Raw genomic sequence first — 17,566 nt, forward strand, 5'->3', positions numbered from 1 at the left:
GAAAGCTGATACAAGAAGCTTACCAAAAGTTCGAAACGTAATGTTGGTCGAATTTATTGCTAATTTAACGCCATTGAAGGTCAAACAAAGGTTAAACATATTTGTTCAAAAATATAAGTAACTAATGGGTATTTTTTTCGTTTATATACAGAAAAACGATCACTGACCTTATTCCTCGAAATGTTTTTGTAATGAACAAAATTAAAAAAAAATGGACAATCCCCATTGTCATTAAAAGTGAATTGAAGGTAAATAATTGTTTAGTGGGCTGCTAGTAGCCGGTTCACGCACCTCCGCCTGCAGTTTTGCTTTGTAATCCCGCCAGTCCCGCGGGATTCCGCTAAATTTTCGACCGGGATTAGTCCCGCAAAATGCATGCGGGATCCCGGTATTTCGGGATCCCGGTATCCCGGTATTGCATTCCCTAGTTGTGACGTACCGATGATAAGAAACGTGTCCATTATCTAGGGCAACGTTTCTATTTGAATTTCTACAGCTCTATTCAATCCGATTGACGTCCGATTCCGATAAAAATGACGAGCATTGCTCGTCGTTTGGGAGCGCGATATGGCACGTGAAGTACTATCAGAGAAGTTGATTCCTATGCAAATCGGGGACCTAAGTAGTTTGGTTGCGTTACGTTAAACCCAGCTGACAGATCACAATTAACATTGAATTGACATATTCGACCAAATAACGTTGGTCTGTCAATTGCATAGGAATTAACTTCCTCGATGGTACATATTCATGCCGTATCTATCTTGATCTATATGTCTGTGGTGTAGATGATTATACGAAATAGTATTATTTTAATGTACATAGTTGAAATGATTGTATAAGTATGTATATAATATGAGTAAAATTAAAAATATTGTTAAGAAATAAAGTGAAAACAAAATGGTGAGTACAATAATAATTAAAATCACTTGACATTATAGTGTTTTTATTTCGACCAGTAACAAGCCACTTGGCACTTACTAGAGAATAGTTATAGCTTATCAAAAAAGAGTAGACCCTGTACACAATTATTTTGAAATCACATCAAAACATGAAAACCTTGTGTACAAGCATTCTCTGTGGAAATACAAAGTGAAAAAACCACCTTTTCAGCGTGATTACGTTATTAACTATAATAATCTAATAAAATCAAAAAAAAATCGAAAGTTAAATCGATATTACTACATTTAGTAATATCGATTTAACTTTCGATTGGCAGTTACTATACATTAACAATCAAGCATTTTTTCGTAATTTGCGGTAAAGGTATAAAACAATGTCTTCAGATTCCGGAAATGGAAACGAGGAATTTGTATTAAACAAATATTATTCAGTCACAAATCACGACAAGAATGTTTACTGCCGACACTAGACTAATGTTGCAGTTGGGCTCAACGACTATCGACTATCGATAAAATTACGCGACACTGGTACTCGCAGGTGTGTATCGATAAAATCGCATGACAACGAACGATTAAAATAAATAGTTATCATTTTAATTGCGAAATTATTTAAACAAATAAGGAGTTTTGAAAACTCGCCGTAAATGGGACGCAAAGAATATATATTGTGTCTTTCACTATAAAATTGGTTTTTATATTTCTAGTAAGATTAATTATATTGTAGCAAGTTAGCATAAACAGCTGAAATATGAAATTTTGATGATCACGAAACTAACGCTTTCGCGCAATACTTAACTTATTTTCCAATCGCTTTGCTGAAAGATAACCACATCACATCTGAGTTTTCCAAACTTTTATGGTCTCTTCAAGTTAATTTCCGAACAGGTCCACGGTAAGTGATGTCATCAGTGCTCATCAAGTCATCACAAACAATGTAACTATTTTTGAAATAAATAATTAATTAACTGCCACATTCAAAGACTCCAATTTAACGAACAGTTTTACAGATAATCTATGAGGCTTAAATGTTAAAATCTTCATTTAATTTAACTTAACAATTTTGAAATAAAACATTTTTATTTTACTTATTAGTTAGTTTATTGCTCATTTTATCGATATCTGCCAAGTGCCATCACTATCGCAGTTAACATTTTTACGGTGTACCACATTACTCGGCGACTGTGTGCAAACGTTTGGCTTTGTGTAGTATTTATTCGCCGATCCTGATTGATGACAATTTAAGGGACTCAGGGAAAAGGGCTGAAAAAACGAAAAGCCGCTTTGAGGGCTTCAATATAAAAAATCCTTCCCTTTTATAAAAACATGTACAGGGGTTTACGATATAGATTTTTTAATAATAAGGTTATGGGTCTACGGCGTATCCTTAATTAGGAAATGTATGTCTGTAATATATGTATCTATAATTATTATTATAATGATGGGTGTATGTTTCACCTACGTATCTACCCTATTAGTAATAGTTAATATCTTAAAAACTATGTGTTATTATTTTTACCGGCAGGTATCACAAAGAACATTGAAAATCTGAAAACTGTAAAAGGTTGAAAATTTTATGTGGTGAAAATTGAAATATATCAGCTATCTCCCACTTTGTTGACCTTCTCTCAGCCAATATCTCGAGTTCATATCGACGGTGGAATGAAAAAAGTTACCAAGTTCCATATTATTGCTATTTTTACAACAGAACCGTTTAAAAATACATTTTTACTTTGAAAATCTTACTGTCAAATATGTGTATTGTTCAATATTATTGTACCTAGATCTAGGGGCCCGCTTAGACTAATCAATAGAGAAAAATTTGCTGATTCCGAATATATAAAAAACTCATTTTGGTAACATTTTCATTCCACCGTCGATATACCTAGATCATAGCTGCCATTTGTTATCGTTCTACAACATCTTTCATTTATTGAGAAACTAGTCGACGCCCGCAACTCCGCTGGGCCGAAATCCGTTTATCTCGCGGATATCGTACATTTTTCCGGGACAAAAAGTATCGCAAGTCTTTTCCCGGGTTTCAAAGTAGGTACAGATTACTAAATACTACGTAACTGCAAGTATCTTCATTGTGCTTCATACCCAGCATTAAGGTTCATCGGTTATTCGGTTCATTCATCGGACACATTTTCGCATTTATAATATTATCATGGAAATACACAAATTGTCATAAAACATGATGCAGTTTTGCATAATTATATGAAACGACAATCGCATTATGGCAAGCGATTACTGATCCGTACATGTTTTAATCCGATATACCCAGAACATTATTTTAACTATTACTAATATTATAATAAATACCAAAGTGTGTCTGTCGGTTTGTCTACCTCCTCACCTCCCCACTCTTAGGTCGCTGAACCGACTTCGATAAAATTTGTTTTGTAGATACACTTTAAGCCCGGGAAAAGGTGTTATCTCGGAGATAAAATAATTACAGCGCATCTTGTTCAGGGTAACGTCTAGTGTGTACTTCGATCACAGTTTCCAGGAAATGCTATTGTATTCTATTGTTGTCGCGATCACCGGTGCTCTTATGGGGCTTGAAGAATTAACATTAAATACGAGTAAGCAGTTTCATTATTTCACAATAATTTTTAGTTCACAAGTGAAGCGTAGTCCTGAACTCCTGAAGTTTTCTCGCTCTTTCACCGAATGACATAGACAAAGCTTACAAACAAGCTATTTTGGACATTAATTTATAACAGTGATCAGTATAATGGTGATGTGTTTTTCTGACAAAAAAAAAACATTTCTGAAGTCCTAGTACGAATAGTTGAGCTGTTTAGTGCAAAAAAACGTTTCTGAAGTCCTAGTAATAGTTGAGCGGTGCAGGGCGGCGGCGCACGCACTCACCTGCGGGATCGTATCGACCGGGCCTCGCCCGTGCCAGTCCAGTCCCGGCCGCGCTGCCAGACGCGCGCCAGTGCCAGTGCAGTGCCAGTCCCGACATGCAGCCATCACGCTGGCGGCACTGAACACACACTATCAGGTATTCTATTATGGATTTACTATACCAGGAGCGCATGTTTGTAAACAGTATGATGTATGACACTGAGGTATATGTAGATGTATGACAAAGAAATGCGTTTAACCCACGCAATACAATTTACGTGTTTTCGCCAATTTCTTTTAATTATTTTGATGCCGGCTTGAGCTGAAACAATGCAATAGTTTCACATTTTTGACGCTATTTTATTTCATTATCGGCGTGTTGCAAAACTTTTCGGAATATTAAATCATTTGCGAAAGGATACAGACTAACTACAATAAATAATGACAAAATAATTTTAAGTTCACAATAATTAATTAACACACCTGCTAATTGGTCTATTTTACAATAATTAGATCTTCATTTTTAATAAATTATTTAAACAAATTGCCAATATAAATGCAACAAAAGTTTAATCGCAAATCACAATTGATCCGACGAACAAAGCAACTACGCCATTTCACTATTTTATTTGCAATTTCGTGAATGTCCTTTCGAATGTAGTGTTGCGAAAAGTTTTTATCGATAGGTATCGATAATTTGGAATAATCAATATTCCGTTTTCGCTAAAATAATTTTATAAACGTCGACATTTCGTTTTCGCCGATATATTTTATAAATATCGATATTTAGTCGATATATTTTTAGCTCAAAACCCTTGTTAGTTTCAGTTTTAACATTAAATCTCCCTGATGGAATAACGGTCACGTACTCAGTAACAGTTGAGCCCGTAACCCAATTGTTGGTACACGGTAAACATGGGAAGTACTTAGCGAACTTCCCAAGTAGGTTATTCCGTGGTTTGTCTTATTATAAATGCGAAAGTTTGTAATGGATGGATGGATCTCTAGTACCTACGCTGAAACGTTGTAGCAGGATTTTTGTGGAAGCATACAAGCTGAAATTAGCTTATGCCCGGATGCGGTTTTTTGACAGGAATTAATCTATTACTTAGTAGCGTTATTGATTGGTTGTTGGTATTTGATGTTAGCCAAACAAAAGCGCTATAGTGTCTGTTAAAAACCTCGGAATCCGGCTATTATGATTTTTTCCCATTTTAAATCATATCATCAATTGTTAATTTATTTGAACCATAGATATTATGTTCAAGTCGATTTAAAGTCAAAAATGCTGGTAGGAACTGTTTTGAAAGTAGGTTACAATCACTCAAATAATTGATGTACAAACACTTGAAATTATGTTTCCGCAATCAGCATCTGATGTATAAATTTAGAAGTGGGTAAACATAATATGGGATAGATAAATACTTAATCCAGCTGAACATTTTAAAAACATTCTGGTAGAAATATTTAATGTTTCCCGGGGTAGGTTATGTAGTCCTTTAAGTGATCATTTTAATTCAGGATTCAAAGTATTACTTTTAGATTTTTTATTAGATATCACACTATAGGCAAGTTTTTGAGTCTGTATGTTTGTTACTTAATAACGCAAATATCACAGACTGGATTTTCATTAAATTTGCATGGTTGTTGTAGCTCTGTATTAACTCAAAGGCCGAAAAAGTACCACATTGTCGAGGAATAGCTTTTGCTAAAAGCTACCACCCAAATATAACATTAAACAAACAAACATCTTCACAAACTTAGTCTATTATACTTCAATGGATTGCTTGCTTAAAGCATCTTTCTTACCCCTTATTAATATTTCAAGCGATTAGTGACTACCGGTCGAGTCGATTAAGCAGTTACTGAAGCATGTGGTTGTCATGATAACGATTAACTTTTCACTGTATTACTTTTTTTTCGTTTCGTTAATGTTATGAGAATTATTTTAAATTCAATTGCAGTCATTTTCTCACGTCTTAACAATCTTGAGAATTTCCAATGAAAGAAAACACAATTTATAAAATATAAAATGAATACTAAATAATAATGTTCAATTGTTGAAATATTATATTTGATTCACTTTTAAGCAATTTAACGGATTGTGAAGGTTCATTAAGTAAAAATATATATTAAACTTTTAAAACTACTCCACGGATAGTTGTCAAATTTTCAGCAATACATAGTGCAAAACAAATTACAAATAGATTTTTAACACATTTAAATAGTGACTTGAAAAATAAGTTTAAAGCACACTGCACCCGTGTGAAGCTGCTAGTTTATAAACAAATAAAACTTTTTGATATAATATCAATGTTTAAAGCAATACACCAAGTTTACAGCAAACACTCGATTGTATCGGTGTAATGGCCCATCGAACGTTGCTCGATACACCGACGATTGACCCATATAAACGAATTAATAACAAATGTACGTTTTTAGCTTGTTTCAATTACTCGTGTTTATGTTTACTTAACAAAGTGTACAGTCTTTTGATGTCAAACATCTAATCAAATCTGGTGAGGTAACTTGTCGTAACGATATAATTTTAACGGATTTTTTACTTTTATTAATATGTTTTGCACAAAAATGTTTTTCGTGTATATGATACATTTTAATAGTGTAAATAATAGTAGGCGAGGGAAGGGTGCTATTTGTGTAGTCACTCGAGCGTCATGGAGACCTAGCAGGTTTTGTACATTAGGTAAAGCTGATCAAAAAAATAATAAGAGCGTTTTTAGGGTTCCGTACCTCAAAAGGAAAAAACGGAACCCTTATAGGATCACTTTGTTGTCCGTCTGTCCGTCCGTCCGTCTGTCAAGACCCTTTTTCTCAGGAACGCGTGGAGGTATGAAGCTGAAATTTATATCAATTACTCAGGTCTACTGTCCCTTGAAGCTGTGAAAAAATCAAACTTCTAAGCCAACGCAATCAAAAGATACAGCCGTTTATGCCGCAAATTTTCGACACTTGCAAGGGAATCAAAACCTACAGGGTGCTTCCCGTGAACTCAGAATCTTGAAATTTGGTACGAAGCAACGTCTTATAGCATAGATAAAGGAAAAATTACGAAAACCATAAATTTTTAGTTACATCACATAATATATTTTTTTTTAATAATTTTAAACTTACTACCCATTTCCTCATAAACGCGTAGAGGTATTAAATTGAAATTCATACCAAATACTCAGGTCTATAATACCTTTAAGCTGTCGGAACCCTCGGTGCGCGAGTCCGACTCGCACTTGGCCGGTTTTTATTTATTATAGTTGTGGGTTCAGAAACTGCAGCTATTTTAAGTTTTGAAAAAGAAAACATATTCAGAAAATTGCCTATTTATTAAGGTAAATTATAAATATCTTTTAGGCAACAAGGACTAAATCATTTAGTTTAGTGCAAAATAAAATATCTGCGAAGCTTAGTTAGGAAAATATGAAGCTTTATTTTTTTATATTTTAAAATGTCCCTACAGGCTTACCTAACCTTTGAATCGTCAGTGCTTTATATGAAAGCTTCTTTATACCACACATTCCCTATCTTAATCTGACAGGTTCAATGACATTTCAATATTCAAAAATAAAAAAAATTAACCCACCACATGAGAAATCTGATAACTAGACACAATATGTCAGAAGCCTATATAAGCTTAATCTGACACGCTCGAGCTTGTCCCGAAATCCCCTCTTCCCCTCCCCAACTATAAGTAACATAATATTATGTCCTTCCCGTTACATATATAGATCTAGCCATGCTATGTATTATATCTACTATCTAGCCATGCTATGTATTATATCTTGTTTATTCCCAATTACTAAGTCAAGTATTTGTTTCAAGTTTTTAACTTTTCAAAGGCCAAGATATGAAAGCTACGCCAATTATGTTAAATACCTTTATCGCTTGAGGCTAATTGAAGCTTTTAAGTTGATGAGCCCTCGAGTATCATCAGCATGCCGCCTCCACTGTAACATTATATCGAGAGCTTTCAAGTTTCACGAATAAAAGCTTTTATACCAACATGCAATATGAGAACGAGTGCTGAAGTGTTGGTATTATGCCTTTATTGGTTACACAAATGGCGAACTTTATTTCCCCACGTATAGTATTCACAGCTATATATATTTATAGTTGTGAATACTTAGTCAATGCTAGTGTTATTCTAGTTTTGAACATTTTTGATGAAGCCGCTGGTAAAATCTGGAATTTCCAATATTAAAATAATTTTGATATAAAAAGAAAAATATACTATTTATTTCTCGATCTGTTATTATTAAAATTTATTTTACATCTTACTGACGAATTACCATTATTAAAATTTAATTCACCTTTATATTAAAAACTATTGGTATTTTACGAAGAGATCTTTAAGGTGGAATAAACGGACATTTTTAATTTATAATACGGCATTATTTTACTTATAATACGGCAAATCACACCAAAAATGTTTTGTCGACGTCGGATTTTTTTATCATGAAATTAACTCGTAAATAGGGTTAAATGACTAGTGATCGGACAGTACCAGTCATTGGACAGAGCGCAGAAACGCAATATTTAGTTTGTTTTTCTTTAGAGAAATAGAATTCCAAAACCGTAGTTAGGTAGTTCATTATGAATGACAGGGGACCATAAATGCCAAGAGGTCGAGCCGTAGGCGTGAAATCCACTTAGCGCTTTGTTTACCGACCGACCCACCTGCGAGAAGCAACAGATCTCTGCATTGTTCGGAAATTAGTACGCAGATTGTTCCTTTAATTAGCTACATGTTTAATAAAGATACGCGATAAAAATATAAAAAAATGAAAACTAGAAATCAAAATATAAAGCCCACCAAACGACTGCAAGTTGCTAATCGGCCCTTCACGAACCAGATGAACCGCAATTTTCTAGCACGGAGCAGGCTGACGATGATGAACTATAGCTAAGAACACTCTCGATTAAGTCAGCTTTCGACCAAAAATCTAGATCAAAATCGGTCCACCCGTTTGGATGCTACCATGCCACAGACAGACAAACCGACAGACAGACACGTCAAACTTATAACACCCCTTTTTTGTCGGGGGCTAAAAACAAAAAAAAATAGGAAAATGTTGCCGAAATATTTTTATCGATAAAACTAACAACAGACACCGGGCACAGCACTAGCGACCATTTCTCGTTATTTATTTATCTGGGAGGTCTCGTAGCGGTCGTAGACCCCGCGTAGACCATCTACGACGTAGCGCCAAGCAGGGTGCTACGAAAATTCTCATCTTTTTAACACGCTTTTATTAAGATGATACACCAGGGGCGAGAGAAATTGAAAATAGGTATTTGAAAATGTATTGCTGTCTCATCAATCTCAAGTCTCCCACCGCAGAGCGCGATAGAGACAACACGACAAAAGTCCTAATAAAAGAACAGAAAATTTTCGATTCGTTGTCCGCTGATTCCTTCTCCAAAACTTAACCGATTTAAGTACTTTTTTCATTAAGAATTAAAGGAAGGCTTGAGCTGTGTTCTTAGGTTTTATTTTTTTTGTATATTTTAGCCAGTTTTGTTTTCTGGGTGTTTGAACACAGAGGAAAATCTGGCCATTTTTTTGGGTTTTTGGACGTTCTTATCTTTTTTAATAATAAAATTATGAAAGAAAAGAAAACATATGGACATGCTAATAGTGGCCATAGATATTCAGGAAAAAAATCATAACTCCCGGCACTATCCAGGGAGGAAACAGGGGACAACGTTTGTATGGAAAAACGGCGGTGTGGAATCCTCTTAAAGCTTGGCTGTATGTATGTATGTAACGGAATCTTTGAGCACGATTGTTACCTATCTCCAGTAAGTACTCTTATTAATTCGAAACTTTGCATAAGTAGTAAGAGCCAAAGACAATGCAATATTTTTTTTTGAGAAAGAAAGTGTTTTTTTTTAAACTATTATTATTATTATTTTTACTTGCGCACTTATTTTTATAATAACGAATTTTTTGTATTTGATATTTGGAGCATTTAACAGGTTTTAAGTCATAGCCTTTTTAGTGGCGTTGTGCAATTTTATTTGCCCGGGTACAAAATGTTACGTCAGGACAATTTCTGATCAAAAATTCATAAGTCGAAAGGAGAGTTGTATAACTAGTATACGTAGTACCACCGTTGCGGGCAAGGCGTAGGAGAGAAAGAAATATATACGCGGTAAAAACTGTATACCTTCTGTCAACTGCCTGGGAATCAATTCCTAATTAGCAGTTGACAGACCAAAGGTACATCAATTGGTCGGATCATTTCAATTCAATATTAATTGTGATTTGTCGGCTGGGTTTGACGTAACGCGACCAAACTACGTAGGTCCCCCATCTGCCCACACGTCAACTTCTCTGATAGCACATTTATATACCACGTTTTTACGACTCCAACATACTTTAACATCTTAACCGTATGCAGGTATGTCAACTTTATTACTATACCTATTAAAAATGAGCAATATTTCAAAGTTAGTATAATGCGAGTGTAAAAGTATAAACTGCATTCGTAAAGTTGCGAAGCACTTAAAAACCACTCCGCTGTATTGAGTCACTAACTTTATAGTTATTCCGTTAACGCCTCCGTAGTCTAGTGGTTTAGAGCGCGGCTCTTGACTCGGAGGTCGTGGGTTCGATTCCCGCGTCCCTGAAAATTGTTATTTCCAAGTTTGGTTAGGACAATGCAGGCTGATCACCTGATTGTCTGACAAGTAAGATGATCCATGCGTCGGATGGGCATGTAAAAAGTCGGTCCTGCGCCTGATCTCTCGCCGGTCGTGTCGGTCTTCCGTCCCACTGGAGGAATAGAGAGTCCTCTTGAATGAATGAATGAATGAATATACTTTATTGTGCACACAGTTACAGTAACAACAAACATACGACAAAAACACATAAAATGACGAGTACACAAAGGCGATCTTATTACTAAATAGCAATTTCTTCCAGACAACCTTTGGAAGGAAAGGAAACAAAAAGTTGCTGGAGAAAGGGCGTTGTGCTTAAAGTATATTATCTAGTCCTCTTGTGTACTGCGCACACACTTGGGCACTATAAAATTACTCCTGCGTAGCTGGCCTAATAATAATAAACCTTACTTAATTGTGTTAAAGTTCTTAATTGTAAACTTTTAAACGGATTTTAGGCACAAAGATAAATTAGACGGTCTTGTGTACAATTTTTTTGGTAAAATACTAGATAACTTCCGTTTTATTTTGATTTAGACTTTAAGGGGTCTTTGCTGGGCCATGATTGGCAATTAAAAACGATTAATATGTCCCTTCGTAAACGTCCATGTTTTTGTCCATCATGGGACAGCCTCATTACACTTCCTTTCTTGCCAAATAGTAGATTAAAAAAATGTTACTCCATCTAATACTAGGCAGAAGACATTCAGAAACGCCAAGATAGACACTAAAAATACTAATATTATGTACCTCCTTAGGAATCTGCAATTTTGGGCTTTGTGTGAAATTATTTTATACGACGGGCAAAACTGTTATGTATCGGAACGGCACCTTTAGTTTATGTCCACAGTTTGTCCATACTTTCGCATTTCTACTGGTGGCCGTGCTAAGGCTACTGAAAACCTTCAAGAAGAGATTGTATTCCGTCTTAAGAGACCGCCAACGCAGCTCTTCTAATGTTGCGAGTGACGGTAGTTGCTTTCCATCTGGTAATCCGTTTGCTCGTTTGCCCCCATGTTATAAAAAAAAAACATAAACACAACAAAATTCTTAATTACTTGTCCATCATTAGCCAACGTGTGGAGAGACCAGTAAATTATGAAACCAATTTTACTAATTCGCAACAGACTTCGTTTTTAACCTCACAACAAACAACCCTCGGTGTTATAAGTTTCAAGTGTATATGTATGTCAGTGTGTCTTTATGTGGGTCTGTCTGTTTGTGGTGTGACACCACAAACAGCTTTCCAAGGGATTTCAGTGTAGTTTGTACATATTGTGTTAAAATGATTTATATCTATATATATATATATATCGTCTTATATTAGACGTCGTAAACTACATACGCGAGAAGACCACCTACACCTTGAGGGTGGAGCGTCTGCACTCTCGTCACAAAGTGAATTTCAGTTCCTTTATGGTGAGAGTCCCGATTCAAGTTTTATCCATCTTCGAGGTGGAGTAGTTCTGGCCCGCCGGTGTAGTTTACCGGAGGTTCCGGGGGAGGCTCCCGAACGAAGCGCGCATCATGTCGCCGAAAGAGACTTTACGTGATAAAGTGTAGTGTGATTGTGTGTGTGAATGTGTAAATAATATATATTATATTAGGATAAAATAGTTCGGCGTGCATCCGTTGTCTGATTGCCAGAACACAAGTTTTTACTTAGCATGGGATTAGACGACGTGATGTACGCTACCTAGCTTTTATACTATTGTATATTATTGTATGCTTAATAAAGAATTTGAAATTGAATTTGAATATAAAACTCAATTGAATATAAGACTGACTGACATGGTCATCAACACACAGCCGAAACCACTGGACGGATCGGGCTGAAATTTTGCATGCAGGTAGATGTTATGACGAAGGCATCCGCTAAGAAAGGATTTTGATAAATTCCAACCCCAAGGGGTTAAAACGCGAGGGGTTAGAACGCGAGCGAAGCCGCGGGCAAAAGCTCGTTATTTTATATAATTCTTCTTTAATACATATTTGATAATACAATGTACGAAAAATGACTATACTTTTCTTAAGCCATACTTTCGTATGAAATAGTGTTATAATCATTTACCTAGCTGGTCCTACTTTTCAACTTAGATAAAGTCGGTTACGTAACGTCCCCGGAATTCAATAAGGCGTAGTTTTGACGAGGTATTCCCGATCACACATGGCGCGGGCGGCCCGACCTCTGACCTTACCACTCCCCACACAACGCGAACCAATTATTAAAACATTTTTGTCTAGTAACTAAATGTTTGTTCGTAACTAAAATATGTTTGACAGTAATTGGAATATCTATTTTTTTGATTTATTTGTTGTAACCATCTTTTTGTCTAGTTTTAACTAAGGTATAATCAAAATAACAAGGCACAGAAGTTTTGTGTCTTGATTCGCCATTCGAACTTTAGCTAGTAGTCTGTAACTAACTAGACAAAGTTGAACTGTAATTGGAAGAAGTATATTTGACGTTGAGTGATTAGGAGTATTCCTCGTCTTTTAGTTTGTATCTAGACTAATGCTTAATGGCTGGTTTACACGTGTAAAGTAGTAGTTAATTAAATTTTAACTAAATTTTAAGTTATTTATTGCATGTAAACACAAAATTTAGTAGCAAGTAGCAAGTTAAAATTTAGTTAAGTACTAAACAAGGAAATTAGAATTTTGACTATTTTCTGTTAAGTTGGCAAGCGGGGCTTGTCACTTAACACATTTCGGGCAGGCATTTTTTTTTTATGAAATAAGGGGACATACGAGCAAACGGGTCACCTGATGGAAAGCAACTTCCGTCGCCCATGGACACTCGCAGCATCAGAAGAGCTGCAAGTGCGTTGCCGGCCTTTTAAGAGGGAATAGGGTAATAGGGGAGGGTAGAGAAGGGAAGGGAATAGTTGAGGGTAGGGAAGGGAATAGGGTAGGGGTTAGGGGATTGGGCCTCCGGTAAACTCACTCACTCGGCGAAACACAGCGCAAGCGCTGTTTCACGCCGGTTTTCTGTGAGAACGTGGTATTTATCCGGTCGAGCCGGCCCATTCGTGCCGAAGCATGGCTCTCCCACGTATAAACTCCACGCACTTCAAATTAAGTTAAAATTTAGTTAACTACTTATCAACTTAATACGAGTAAACCAGCCATAATATGGGCGGCTTGTTATTTATTTTAATGTGTACGCAAAACAAACACTCTTATGTGATTTATTTTGTAGAGTGTAAGTTTTTTATCGAGTTTCAGTTAGATGAATGTAATTGCATTGAAACGAAGTATAAGTACTTGCAAATATATTATGTGCCAATCTAGTCCAGTAGACTCAGTACTATTACGAGCTACTGTATCAAACACTAAACACCCGCGTCACGGAGCGCCTAAAGTGGACGGTAATTGCACTGTCTGTTTGTCTGTACGTACATTACGGTGATGAAGATTGACGGATAACTCGCGGTGAATGGTACTAAACAGGTCATGAAATATTTATCACACTATGGCATTTATATCGTAATAAAGGCAAAAGATTTTCTATAGGCTACTTTTTAATGAAAAACTTTTAGATGGATATGAACCAAATTCGGTATTTACGGTAGAACTTAGGCGCCTGATCAATATATAGGCTAAGTTGTGATAAGAAACTGCATGATGACTTTCAAATACATTTATTCTACAATATTATACAGTGGTACACTTTCGGGCAGAGATTCCTCTTACAATTGTTCGTCAAAATTCGCATCATACTGCGCTCTTGGGGTATTTATACACAATTTTTACCCATCAACCCCCACTCCAAGTGAAGCGAACGTAGCCTTGGGATTGCACGTTGTCAGTGTGGCCAGATTTAAATATTAAAACTACCATCTAATTTAGTCAAAAATAGTTAAGTTACAATAATTTAGTATTCTAAAAACAATAAACTAAGTACTGAATTACGTAAATCATAACAGTTGTGTCCCATAGAATATAACGATAGTATCTTTACCAAAAAAAAGTTAGTCATTAATAAAATAAACAACAGAAAGTTACATTATCACCGCCATTAAACCCTATCGTGAAATAAAAACATTTTATTGTTGTTCTTTTATTTTCTGCTTTTATTTGTGTTTGTCTTTATAAAGCAATTTCTAAGACAAACGCGTCAGAGAATATTTATCGTAAAAGAAAAGACAGTGTGTTATGAACCAGCTTATTTATTTATTAGACTAGATGACTCCCGCGACTCCGTTGCGCCAAAAATTGTTTATCGCGTGGGAACCGTACATTTTTCGGGTAAAAGTATCTCTGTACCAAATTACACAAAAATCAGTTCAGTTGTTTAGACGTGAAGAGGTTACAGAGAGAACGCCTCTGTGGTCTAGTGGTATAGATAATAGAGCGCGGCTCTTGACTCGGAGGTCGTGGGTTCGATTCCCGCGTTGGAAACATGTTATTTCCAAGTTTGGTTAGGACAATGCAGGCTGATAACCTGATTGTCTGACAAGTAAGATGATCCATGCGTCGGATGGGCATGTAAAAAGTCGGGCCTGCGCCTGATCTCTCGCTGGTCGTGTCGGTCTTCCATCCCACTGGGTTATGAGTGTAAGTGCCTTATCACACTGGCGATTAGCGAGCGATTTTTGAAAGCGACGCGATTGCGCAGCGCTCACGCCGCGCAACCGCGCAATCTTCGCTTTCAAATCGCTCGCTAATCGCCAGTGTGATAAGGCCCTAAAGGAATAGAGAGTGCTCTTGTGTACTGCGCACACACTTGGGCACTATAAAATTACTCCCGCGTAGCTGGCCTGGTTTTAATGAAACCGGCCACCGGTCAACCGGTGTGGGAGCTATTATTTTTACAGATATCTGATAGACAGGCAGCAAACAAGAGGACAAACATTTTAGAGACATTAAGTTACGTATGGACATTGAGTTTTAGTTCCTTACATTCAGCATCCTTTTCCCTGAGTCCCAGGATGTACAAAGTACAATAATTATGTATTAGGTTAGCTACTGAGTGAGAGCTTTGTGTCAGAAGTTTACATTCATGAACGTTACGTATACGTGGGAGAGCCATGCTTCGGCACGAATGGGCCGGCTCGACCGGAGAAATACCACGTTCTCACAGAAAACCGGCGTGAAACTGTGTACGTACGTACGTACGTAAACGTAACATTTTACTTAAAAAATCAGTGTAAGAACAGCACTCGTTGGGTTTGGTTGTTTCATTCCATCCCTATCTATCTGTAGAAACAATACAACACTTTAATAATAATAATAACAAACATTTATTCAGTACATACACATTATACCACATTACAATAAACATTTCACAAAAAAGACAATAAGTATATAAAAAACTAAAATTTCTTTCACATAAATTAACTATTCGAAGTTCGGCTCCGTTGTCTTTCATGTGTTAAACAAAGACAAGCATACCTTTTTATATGTGTATTTTCGCCCCTCCTTTCTAATGCCTTTATCAGGGGTTAAGGAAAAAAATATAATCGTAATCATAATATTACATGAATTCGTTACCTAACCCGACTCAACGTAAGCGGCTTTGTCGCGATTCGCTTTTCCAACATGGCGTCTTACGGCGCCGCCAAATAAGAACACAAGATTGAGTCGGGTGATTAAATGGCTGAAGGGCGGCTATTATCATGGAAATGACAGTGCAGACGCAATATGCAGATGAGCTGACTTCATCAGTAAACAAGCCCTACTGGTTTGTTTCTTTCATTTATCTACATTTCTAGGGCAATTATTTAGATTGGTGTACAGTATGTACAATGGCTGGGCGAGTGAACTAAACACAATACTACTGTATAACTCTACTGCTCTGGCGACGGCTGGTGAAGAAGTGATCATGAGACCCAAGTCGAGCGACCACTCCCACCACTCCCACCACTCCTGTACTACTAGGCGTGTCCTACTAATATCTTTATTTATCAATACACTATAATTGGGAAGACATCTTGAAGAAATAATTGTATTTTGAAGATATATTATATAGGTTATCAATTCGACCTGTATGTATTTATTCTTTCCAGAACTGCCCATATATCAGCGTCTAAACGAATGTGCCAAGTTTTAAAAGCGTATGTATGTACATATGTTTTAAGTTTGTGTCCCATGTCTCCGGAACTACAAGTCCGATTTGAGTAATTCTTTTTTTGTTGTACTAGGTATAGTTTAACTTAGGGAACACTGCAAGTTTCATCAAAATTGGTTCAGTATAGTTTTTGAGATAGGGAATTTTAATTCTCAATTACGTACAATTTTGTAGTCGGTTTTATGTTTTTTTAAATTAATCTACTAGTAAAATTGTGACGTTGGATACATGTTGGTTACTCTTTTACGCAAAATATACTAAACGGATTTGGATAAGGGGTGGACTAAGCTCTAGAATACGAATATAAAGCTACTCTCCCAAAAACGGAAACACCGTAAACGACACGTTTCCCGTTGGATAGGATAGGAAAGATATTTACTTGCTTGGGGCTACAGCCTAAATCTACTATTAAATTTTGTATTATTTTATTACACAAGTATCGTTAAGTATGATTTCTTGGCGTGGCTTTTTTCAATGACGAAAATAGTAATGCTGCATTGTTCTATCAGTCACTTTTGCGAAGGATATATATAAAACTAGCTGTCCCGGCAAACGTTTCTTTGCCATTTAAAGTATTTCGCCCGTATTATTTTATTGAAGTGACTTAATAAGTATGTCACCATGGCAACGTCCATCGCTATCCCGTCGCACAAACAATGGTCACCGTCAGTCTCGAGTTGTAATAATTTACTATTATTTATTCAACAAATGCACTTATCAATATAAAAAAAGTACCCAGTAGCCGATTCTTAGACCTACTGAATAAATGCATATAAAATTTGGTAAAAATCGGAAAAGCCGTTTCGGAGGAGTACGCGGCCTAACATTGTGACACGAGAATTTTATATATAAGAGAAGATATCTTCTTCTTTTCTAGCTCCGTTATATAACGATTATATGATTATTTCGCTCGACGACAGTACAATGTAGGTTATATCGAATAGAGTGTAAGTAGGCTGTGTTTATCGAGCGTGAAGCGCCGAGTCAGTAATTCTGTACTATGGCAGCTTTGTAGCGAGGCGATTATATTAAAAAGGTTAAATCATTGGTAAAATTACTAGAA

General features: G+C 36.2%; 1 protein-coding gene across 3 annotated transcripts in view; it reads left to right on the forward strand.

Moving 5' to 3' along the window:
- Positions 1-3,800: 3,800 nt before the first annotated feature.
- LOC121732265 overlaps positions 3,801-17,566 on the forward strand; it is a 76,349-nt gene continuing 62,583 nt past the window's right edge. For all 3 annotated transcript variants that reach the window (XR_006036344.1, XM_042122089.1, XM_042122088.1), the window contains exon 1: positions 3,801-3,909. The gene's annotated coding sequence lies outside the window, so the exon portion shown is untranslated. The remainder of the gene's footprint in view (positions 3,910-17,566) is intronic.

The sequence above is a fragment of the Aricia agestis genome, chromosome 12 (assembly GCF_905147365.1).
Source record: "Aricia agestis chromosome 12, ilAriAges1.1, whole genome shotgun sequence".
NCBI lineage: Eukaryota > Metazoa > Arthropoda > Insecta > Lepidoptera > Lycaenidae > Aricia > Aricia agestis.